Raw genomic sequence first — 11,194 nt, forward strand, 5'->3', positions numbered from 1 at the left:
ACTGGAAGCGACATTACTTTGTCTATATTCTCCTTACTGGGCCAACCAGATTTTCTATTCCTTCTCTTCCATGCAATCAAAATTGCATCGTCTGGTTGGCAAGGGAAAGCTCTGACAAAATCCATCCCCTTATCCAAAGAGGAAGGTAAACTCTCCCTATGAAAATGCTCAAAATATGTGGGTATTGATGGACCTTGCGGTGTTTTAACATATGTCATCTTGGAAAGAAAACTACCTTTTATAAGTTGTAAAATGTTGTCATCATGTTTTGCCATGTACTGCTTACTTGACAGATATTGTTCTGTTTTCCATTTTATTAAAGCATATTCAAGATTTTCATAAGTTTCATACTCCGTACCTTTACTCATTAATTTCAGGAACGTATACCCTGCAGGTGCTTTTTTATGAACCATTTGGAATTTCAATTTGTCATCTTCTTTAATCATACAGGTATCATAGCAAATAATAGCATGATTTATATGGAGAACATCCAGATCATTGCATAATTGCATTCCTATCCCTTCACTTCTGCTGCCTGCAATTATTTCTTCAAATTTATCACTTTTCAGGAGCCATTTAGTTGATAAGTCTATAGCTTTGGAGAGTTTTGCATTGAATCGAATTCTTTTTTGAACTCTTTCATGATCAAATCCAAGTTCATCCAGGTACTTACTCATATATTTTGATAGGTATCGCTCTTCAGCTGATAACATGATCATATCCAACGGAAACCTGAAACAGGCAATTGTATCATTATAATTTCATTCCTACACAATCTTTGAAAGAAATCAATAATTGGAAGCATTAAATATGGTTGCAAAATCATAATTGAAACAATTATCAAAACCTGAATGGAACAATAAGGTATATAAATGGCATTAATCACAATTACATATTTCTACTGCTGTTACTAACGCAGTGTTTGTATATTTTGACCTTTTTAGTAATTTATGTGAATTGTAAGTGCCGTTTGCAATGTTTAAATTACTTTCTTTGTTCCCTCCACAATATTTGACTTTTAAATACATTTTAAAACTTTTCATGTGAATTAAAATTTACATGAATATGCTTTTAATGTTCTATATAAAGAAGGACTATTTATGTCCTTTTTTACTGTCTGTTTAAATCAAATGGAGAGTGATGAAGGTGAAAATGTAAAGTAATCATTCGGTATAGAGCCTGGTCAGACTGCACAGAACAACAGGTTTGACTCTGTAATAAACAAAAATAGCAACCAAACAAAAAATGTAATAAATCAAAGATAAATCTAACTTACTTTTACAGTAGTGTTGTAGAAAAAGTCTTTATTTAGTGGCCGATACGTAAAAAAATGACAAAAAAATAAAACAACGTAATTGTCCCTGTCTGTATAATAAATAAGATAAACCTGGCTGTTATCACATCAGTATTTTGGATTATGTCATGTCCAGATAACAATGATATAGTTTTAGGTCAATTTATACTATCCAATAAACTGTGACAAGTAAGTTTAAAGCCAATCAAATGTTATAAATTATACCATTGTTTTAAGCATCTGATAATGTAGACTTATGTAATGACCTCTTTAATCAGTTTGGATACATCTATATTAACTTAATTTTGGCAAGTTTGCAAAATTTTGCAGAAGCTAGAACGTAAAATCCATCATTGTGTTATCAGTAAAATTTAATATGGTTATCTATTAATATAGACTTATTTGTGCATCATTTAAAGTAAAAGCTCCAAACATATACATTTGAATATATAAAGATAAATAAACAAAGATATTCACCTTTCTATAATCTAAAAAAGTGTCTATTAAATCTGAACCATTTTCTTATGGATGAATAGAAATATGTACTTATAAAATCTTTAAGAATCCATTTAAGAATCCCCAGCTCGGAAAACACACTGCCCATGGCTGAGATATTTGGCATGTTGAATTGCATTTTGGTCCTCTATTAAATCATGCCCTTCAGGGGTCAAAGTTGTCCCTTCCCTTGGGTTCATTTAGTTTACAAAATCTTGTATATGAAATAGATTTATATATATAAATAAACCTTTAACTTGCTGAATTTCTAATCTTTTAATTTTGGAACTGTCCATTTATATCCAGGATATAAAAAAGATTTGAAATTCTAGAAGCTCAATATTGGGGAAAATTAAGATGTCATAATTGAATGTCATTTTGATGCCCAAGTATAGGGGAATTCATGGAGGATTCCCTTAGTCTGGCCATCTGTCATACCACCCTGCTGTACGTCAGTAGACTAACAAAACTATGGAATATTGGGGCATACTTGTCCAAAAATATTTGACCTAGAGTCAGCAGATTGACAAGACAATGGAGTGTAGGGGCATCCTTGTCCTATGGATCGATACATTTTGTAGTTTATGTGAGAAAGATATCTAGTTAGTGTCATCTCTGTGGCAACACTCCTGGTAGTTACATGAAATCAACGTAGATCTATAAGAGATCCCGTCCAAATATAACTGATCCAATTAAACCAAACAAAAAATTTGGAAATACAGGTAATTTATAGTTAACAAAAGTTCTTGTTAAAGTTAGAATTAGACGTAATTAGTTTTTATTTGTTTTTATTTTTGCAACAAATTCCATGATTTTTGTTTTGTAACCCAATGAAAGTCATAAATTTTATGTTAAAAATTGTCTATAAATCTTTTGTATTTGTGTTTGTAGTACTTAACCTCTATTCAATCTATCATGCATTGTATTTGAATGAATAATTGATTGTTAATTAAAAACATATACTGATTTTGGTAAATAGAACTTTTGAGAATATAGTTTTATCAAATGACCAATTATGTGTGTATTTTAGTATTAATTGAAATTTCTTTCTCTATCAATGCTTGATTTCCATGTATAGGACCTGGCTTGACTGTGACCAGATTCTATGATACTGGCTGCTTTATTTTTTTTTACATTAATGTTACGTGTGTCTTAGTTTAAAACTGACATTAAAAATGTTATGTAAATGACAACAACAACGAGACCATGTATTTGTAGTTAGAGTTAGATATTTCTTCAGAGGCTAGAATTAAATGATATTTATATCAGTTAACGTTCTTTACATTCAAAGGTCCAGGGCCAAATGATGATGCATTTAAGCATCCAGAGGGTCGTCCTTTAACAACACATCTTAGGTCCAAATTTTACTATTTTTATGAGGTTTAAAGTACATCTATAATGTCTCAGCAACCGTATGCGTTATTTCACTTCTTTCAATTTGATGTACAATAAAGAAATTGGTTAACAGAATTGCACAATTTCTTTTTCACAATGCGTTATTTGCACAGCACTGCTCTATCACATTTATTTTGACTGAAGTTGTGTACTACCACTTAATTAAGTTCAATATCTGGCACATGGAGGACCTTTAGTGTCTTAACTCACTTTATTACATTACGAGTTCAAAAACTTGAATTTTTATTAGTGTCAAATTCAAATCCTTTCATCTTGATTTCAAAACTTTTAAGTAAAATTAGTGGTGTAAATATTCATTTTATTTTTAGTTAAAAACACCTCATTTTTATGGTTCAAAATGTAAGGATAAGTTCAGTACATGTATTAGTTCTTATTTCCAAGTGCACTACTCGAAGGGCATTATCCAAAGGTGATAAATACATGTGGATTATTAGTTATTTGCAAAGAGATGATGGTGATGCTTCTCCTCTTATTCGTTCTTGTATTAATTATTTCCGGTGTAAATGAAAGTAGAAATGGTGATGTGAAAATTTAAAAAGACCTTGAACTTTCATATCGATCACAGGGAGGATGGTGATGCGACCACAAAATTACTTCTGCATATCCAAAAAAGAAAGATGATATTTCTTGCCAACGCTACGGATATAAAGTAAGTCACATAGAAAAGGTCAGATAAGACTATTAATTTTATCTATAGGATCTACAGAGTACCAAAATAGTTAACATTAAACAGTTGTTAAACCAATAGATATACAGTAAAGCTTACATGAGTAGCTGTATACACAACAAAATCTAATTAACCGAGTTTGCATTTTTTTCATAATACTATTAAACGTATTGAATTTGATATTATATTTTATCGCTGACTTTAATTATTGTAATTGCAGTCTAACTTTTGGCACGATTATCACGTGTATAACTGTATTGTTGAATTTCAATTTTAGGCATTTAAATGCGTTTCCAATCACTTTATAGGCACATGTCGTTAATCCTATTATCAGATTGTTTTTTTGTTGTTGTGGGTGGTTAGTTCAGTATTTATAAAGATACGTTCTGTTTTTTTTACAATAAATGTAATTGTGATCGTCTAACTCTTCATGTTCTTTGTTTGTTGTTTGTAATTTGATAAAATAACCAAGTTGTCAGATAATGCATATAATTATGATTACGTAAAGATGAATCTCAACTTCACCATATCACATATAATGTAGGTATATTGCACACGAGAGTGAAAAATGAATCGCAGTGTCAATTTCAATAATTCTATTGCAAGTGTTTTTTAAAGAAACGTTTGTAAATCTTAAACTCTGTGGTAATTTATAATATATTAGAATAAAGTAATAATGTAAATAAGGGACGAGTTAGGGGACGAGTTGACCACGGGACGGGTTGACCACAGCAGTTGACCAAGAAGGTGACGAGTTGACCACCGGGTGTGTTGACTCGAAAACATGGGGACGGGGGTGTTTGCATGATAGTGGCATGTCATGTTTGGATGGGAATATTGCGTGGCAATGTCTCTATTTCAGCAAAATGAAAACGTAGACCTGTAATAGGGATTTATCTGGGGTTGTTCTTTGCACATTTATGGCATAAAACTTATCAAACATATAAATAACATAATGTTTTATCTTCATAGTTGCTGATAACATTCTCATTTGGACAGTCCCATAATATTATGACACATGTATATACATACCTTAAGTACAATCAAACTGTTATATAATTTGTGCTAGCGCCTAGGTCTGATCTAAAGCTAAATATACATTAAATTTTGTAGATCGCAAGGGAAATTCAGTTCAGTTTTAGATGAATGATGGTGCATTTATTTAGGTCATTATTTTTATCATTTTAAGATAATATGAGATATTATTCGTATAAAATAAGCAGGACATTAACTAAATTACTAGAAGATAAAGTGCGCATGTATGTAGTAAGTCAGCTTGATTAGAATTTTGCATTTTTTTTGGACATGTTACATTTTCGTGTGTTTTTCTATTGTTTGCAATTTGATCAGAAATATCGAAAATGATCGTATATATTATTCTAATAAGATTCAATGAGAGCTACTTATGACCATGGCTATGATAGAAAATTGATTGAAAACTTTCTTAGATTGAAACCAACGCCAGCTATAGGCGTTTTCAGATCAAGACTGTGTACAGTTTGTCTACAGTGAAACATCGAATGCCATCAATATGCATAAGAGGGAATTTTGAAAAGAGAATTAAGAGAATTTTTTAAACGAAGATCATATGTAAATGTACTTGGTTTGAATATCAATTTCTGATGAGCAAGCAAATATATAGGCAGACAAAATATGTTACATATGGACGATTTCAGAGCGACATACCTAGAATTACTGGGAAAGAAATGAAACACATAGGGAAACAAGGAAATGCCTCTATATGTCCGTTTCGTCAGTCATATACCAAAGGTTTTTTTCATGGATTGTGGTTTCAGAGATTTATTATTCGATGGGCTGTGCTTGGCACCGGGAAGTTAATCCATTGTTCCGGAAATAGTATTCGGATTCGTTATTATTGAAGTAACAGTTCCTTGCCCCGTGTCAGAGAAACTGCAAGGGACTCGTGGTTTCCTCCAGTTTCTGTATAAGTTACACTCTAAAGGATTTGAGTAAGTAATTGATACTTTTTATGAAATCTCAAACACGAATAAATGCCAATGCATGTGGATACTTGTACGTTGTATTATTTTGTTCGTATTACAACAAATGGTTGCTTTCACGGCTGAAGGTTTTTTATTTATTGAGAGTAATAAATACGTAACTTTACGTATATTACATTAAAGTATGTTTTGTTACGTTAAAATTGAAGTACTGAAGAAGATTGGTTGGCTATTAATTTGTCAAATTCTTATCACAAACAATGCCCAACTAACTACCTACTGCTAGAAACAACAAAACAGTTCTCTGAGCTTATTATGTTTATCACATACTTTCTCCTTATTTTTTGTAAGATTAAAATGAATAAAAAATAAATAAGTGAGTTGAAAAGCTTTTGAAATGTCGAAGTTCGTTTCACCGACGCCTATCTTGGTACATCCTGACCAACTAAAATTTAATATATTTGATTTGTTCTATTACCGGTATCTTATTAATTGCAACGTCAGTCGGCATAATTATCCCCCGCCGAAAATTTTCGGCGGAGGATATAGAAATAGTCTCCGTCCGTCCGACCTTCCGTGCTTCCGTCCGTCCTTCCGTCCGAAATTTTTGTCCGGAGCATATCTCTAAAAGTATTTGAGTTATCAACTTGAAACTTCATAGGTGGATAGACCTCATTGAGGAAGAGTGCAGTGCACAAGAATGATAACTCTACCTTGCATGATTTTTGAGTTATTGCCCTTTGTTATTTTTCAAAATAGATTTTTGTCCAGAGCATAACTCCAAAAGCCTATGAGATATTAACATGAAACTTCATAGGTGCATAGATCTCACTCAGGAGGTGTGCAGTGCACAAGAATGATAACTCTTCCTTTTATAATTTTTTAGTTATTGCCCTTTGTTATTTTCCATACCTAATTTTTCACCTGAGTGGAGCATAACTCAAAAAGTGTTTGAGATATTAACATGAAATGTCATAGAAGGATGGATCTCATTGAGGAGGAATGTTGTGTGCAAAAATGATAACTCTTCCCTATACAATTTTTGAGTTATTGCCCTTTGTTGTTTTTTTTATGCTATTTTGTCCAGAGCTTATCTCAAAAAGTATTTGAGGTATCAACTTGAAACTTCATAGGTGGATGGATCTCATTGAGGAGGAGTGCAGTGCTAAAGAATGATAACTCTGTCCTGCATTATTTTTGAGTTATTGCCCTTTGTTATTTTTCAAAATTAATTTTTGTCCAGAGCATAACACAAAAGCCTTTGAGATATCAAAATGAAACTTCATAGGTGCATAGATCTCACTCAGGAGGTGTGCACTGCACAAGAATGATAACTGTACCTTTTATAATTTTTGAGTTATTGCCCTTTGTTATTTTTCATACTTAATTTTTCAATTCAATTTTTTTCTCAAAAAGTATTTGTGGTATCAACTTGAAACTTCATAGGTGGATAGATTTTACTGAGGAGGATGCAGCACACAAGAATGATAACCTACCCTGCATTATTTTTCAGTTATTGCCCTTTGTTATTTTCAGCCATCAGTATTCACATAGGTTTCAAATCTGTAATCACTATAGCCATCAGTTTTCATTACCAAAAGACCTCTTAAAATGGAATTATTCTGCTCTACTACATATACATTCTTCCAATGAGCAAACACATTTGGCGGGGGATGGCCATGTTGACATGGCTCTTGTATTGTTACAATCACGTGTTAAGAAAGTAATCTGTTTTGTCTAGTATCAGTATTGAAATGCAAATTAGCACATTAAATAACCCAATTCCATTATCACGTGACACATATCAGGTTTTATAAGGTGGTCGTATCCACTGGCCGTGACCTTTACACAATACACAAACCATATATATAGTCTTTGAAGTTAGCAAGAGGTAGGTTGTTGAACTTTAAATGTTCCAAGGTCATTAGTTTTGTTAAAGACTGTTATGCATATTAATTTTTGAAAAAGTTTACAAAGGAAATAAACAAGTTTTTAATTTTACGGATATATTCTGATGGAAAAGGATTATGCACGCTTCGTAATATAATTGGTAGGCTTTATGACAGGGTTTCGAATTTGATTTGATTTTCAGTAAAGTATTTAACCAGCAGTGCTTCATTTTAAATAGTTCAAAATATTAAGACCTATGCCGCGGATTTGAAGCTATTTTTCTACCTTGGTAAAACTCGCATTTTTCGACAAATGTAAAACTTTGAAAATTCTGTATATACTTCATCAACTTTTCCTTTGTTCTTACTGACCCATTATACTCAGAGCATTTGAAAATTGTATTGATATATAGCAGTACAGTTTTTTTCATTTATTCATATAGGAAATAAACTCGACTGCTATCGCAGAGGCTCTAATGGGGCAGTGGTAACGAACATTCCCAGTAGCAAAAATGGAATCAATAAAATAAAATAAATAAATAATTCTTAACGGCCTCGCCATTTTTTAGCGGAAACATCCCTTGATATCGCCCCATCCAGTGTTATATCCTCGTAACTAACTCGTTTCATGTACAATAACTATAACATAACACACTTTTTTGCATATCAGACAGGATTTTCTTGCATATCAGACAGGATAATCTACCATTTACACCGGTGCTATACATCCCCCCTGTAAGACAAGTCGCGTGCTTAAATTGACGTCATTGTCGCGCGCCTTTTATGAATGACTTGCGTTATTAGGATGACATCATTTTGCCGTTATGAATGAAGTTATTATTTCATACGTTATAATAAGAAAAAAATGAGTAATGAAAATATCAGTTTTCGTAATTTTTGTTCTGAAAATAATTGCTATGCTGTATGCGAGAAAAAGAATCAAACACCGGCAGTCAGTACAGACGGGAATATCTAGCTCTCGGGTAACTGTTAAGCGGAAACTCGGCAGAGCCTCATTACCGCCGTAAACAGTTACTTTCGAGCTAGATATTCCGGTCTATACCTGCAGCCAGTGTAATATTCTTATAGTATATCCGAATGTGAAAATGACGCAGGAATTGTGCAATAGTCAATCCCAATCTTTGCAACAAGCATCGCGGTTAGTAAATTATGAGCAAGTGTATTTTAGTAAATCATATTCAAAGAAATGAATTGGCGCATACCACTGATAATGCATCACGTCTGCGAGAATGATAAACTTGCTGCCTGAGGAATGCGTCTTCTGTGCTTAGTCATTATTAGCTCGACTTTTTTCCGAAGAAATAGAGGTACGGTTTCAGTCATGCCGGCGTTGCAGTTGCCGTCCTCAAAACGTTGATCATGTAACTTTTTAAGTTCTTAGTGTCTTGTCGTCATACTTGGTCACAACAACCTTGGGACAAGACTTTCAAGAAGACCAGACTAAACTTGCCCTTGTTTCATAAATGACCTTGTTTATTTGTGCAATAACGCCTATAAAACTTTATTATTTCCGCCCGTATTTTCTTAAAATGAGGTTTAAAATACAATTTTTTTAGCAGCCGTGTGCTATAATTCATTTCTTTTTCAATTTGATTTACTACAAAATGCATTTATTGGTCCGTCAATTATATTGTATATCGTCCGTCCGTAAACTTTTACTTTCATAAACCGCAAAGCCAATTTCATCCAAACTTCACAGGAATGTTTCTTTGGTAGTCAACTTTAAAAATTGTTCAAATAATTTAATTCCAAGCAGAACTCTGGTTGCCATGGCAATCGAAAGAAAAAACCTAAAAATATCTTCTTTTAGGAAACCGAAAGAGCTAATTTAAAAGCTTAAATATTTGGCATGACACATCATCTAGTCAGTGTCTACCAAGCTTCTACAAGTAAAAGCCCTGGGGTAAAAATTGATCCCGCCCCAGGGTGGCGGGGTATTGATTTTCCTTATTTGTATATAGTAAAAACTTTAAAAAATCATCTTTGAAAAAACCCAAAGAGCTAGAGCTAAGATATTTAGCATGAAACATCTTCTATTGGGTGTCTACCAAGTTTGTTCAAATAAGGACCCTTAGGGTTAAAATTGGCCCCGCCCCGGGGGTCATTGATACTAGATACTAAGCATGAAATATCTTCTATTGAGTGTCTACCAAGTTTGTTCAAATAAAAGCCTTGGGATCAAAATTTCCTCCTCCGCGGGGGCGGGGGTGAGGTCATAAAACATCTTCTAGTGGGTGTCTGCCAAGTTTGTTCAAATAAAACACCCAGATTTAAAATTGGCCTTGGCCCAGGGGCCTATATACAGGTGAGCGATTTCAGGGCCATCATGGCCCTCTTGTGTTTCTTTTTTGTTTGTTTCTGTTAGTTAACTGTGTCATTGGTTAATAATTTTGATGTGACTGTACACTACTACTGTCAGTGTTGACTTGTCGGTACATTATCAGCATCATTTGTGTGTTTGAAAATAATCTTCTAATTCTTCATTGGCATTCGGATGATTTTGTTAAAGTTACTATGAATGTCATACCAGTTCTTTGTATGATTACCAGGTTTGCCTTCAACATGCTTTAGTCATGTTTTTCTGTGTTGATCTTGTTTCTGGTAAGGAGATATATCAGTAATGGCAGACAAGTAAGATATAAATATTCTTCTGTCAAAGACTCGCTTGTTGATGAACTACTGCTCAATTCACTTAAAGTCCTTGCGAAGGATTAAGACTGATAGTAGGACCTGTGCCTTGTTCTTCAGTTGTTGACTTAAGTAAGTTAAGTCCTAGCGAAGAATTAAGATTGAGGGTATGTCCTGTGTCTTCTTCCTCAGTTGATGACTTTGTTGATGATCCTCGCTGATTATATTGTGAGTTAATTTGGCGTTGACATTGGTTCGTACCACTTTGTTATCCCCACCAGTTGTAAAGCGCAATAATTTCTTGCATTAAGCAGTCGAAATGTTTTTGTTGTTATGCGATGGAAACGCTCTGCCACTTTTGTGAAGAAATGCAGAAGGAACGCTGACCGTTTGTTGTTGTGATGTGGCTGTACAAAGCTCTATGGCTTTTGTGTGTTTTATTTTATCTGGACGAGGAGGAAAGCGGGACACTGTGAAACTTGAATCAGTAGTTTTACTGTTTGATTTAGCTGGTTTTGGCTTGTATTTATCCAATAAACACTATTTTGTAGTTTGAACATAAGTTTATTGAAGTTAAATGTCATCTGATAATATTCACAAAACATATAAAGTTAAATTATTACATCTTTGATATAAAGGGGAATATTAGCTTAAATTTATGGTAGAGACAAAATATATATTACTCGCTTTCTGTGTGAAAGGACGCCAAATAATTAATTAATATGTACCAAAATTTACTTTCACAAAACTTCTCAAAATCTAAAAGTTCACTCAGATAAAAAAAAATTCTTAGATTTAATAAGAATTCTTCTTTATTTCATTA

The sequence above is a fragment of the Ruditapes philippinarum genome, unplaced genomic scaffold, assembly GCF_026571515.1.
Source record: "Ruditapes philippinarum isolate M1 unplaced genomic scaffold, ASM2657151v2 ctg1617_1_1_1_1, whole genome shotgun sequence".
NCBI classification, from domain to species: domain Eukaryota; kingdom Metazoa; phylum Mollusca; class Bivalvia; order Venerida; family Veneridae; genus Ruditapes; species Ruditapes philippinarum.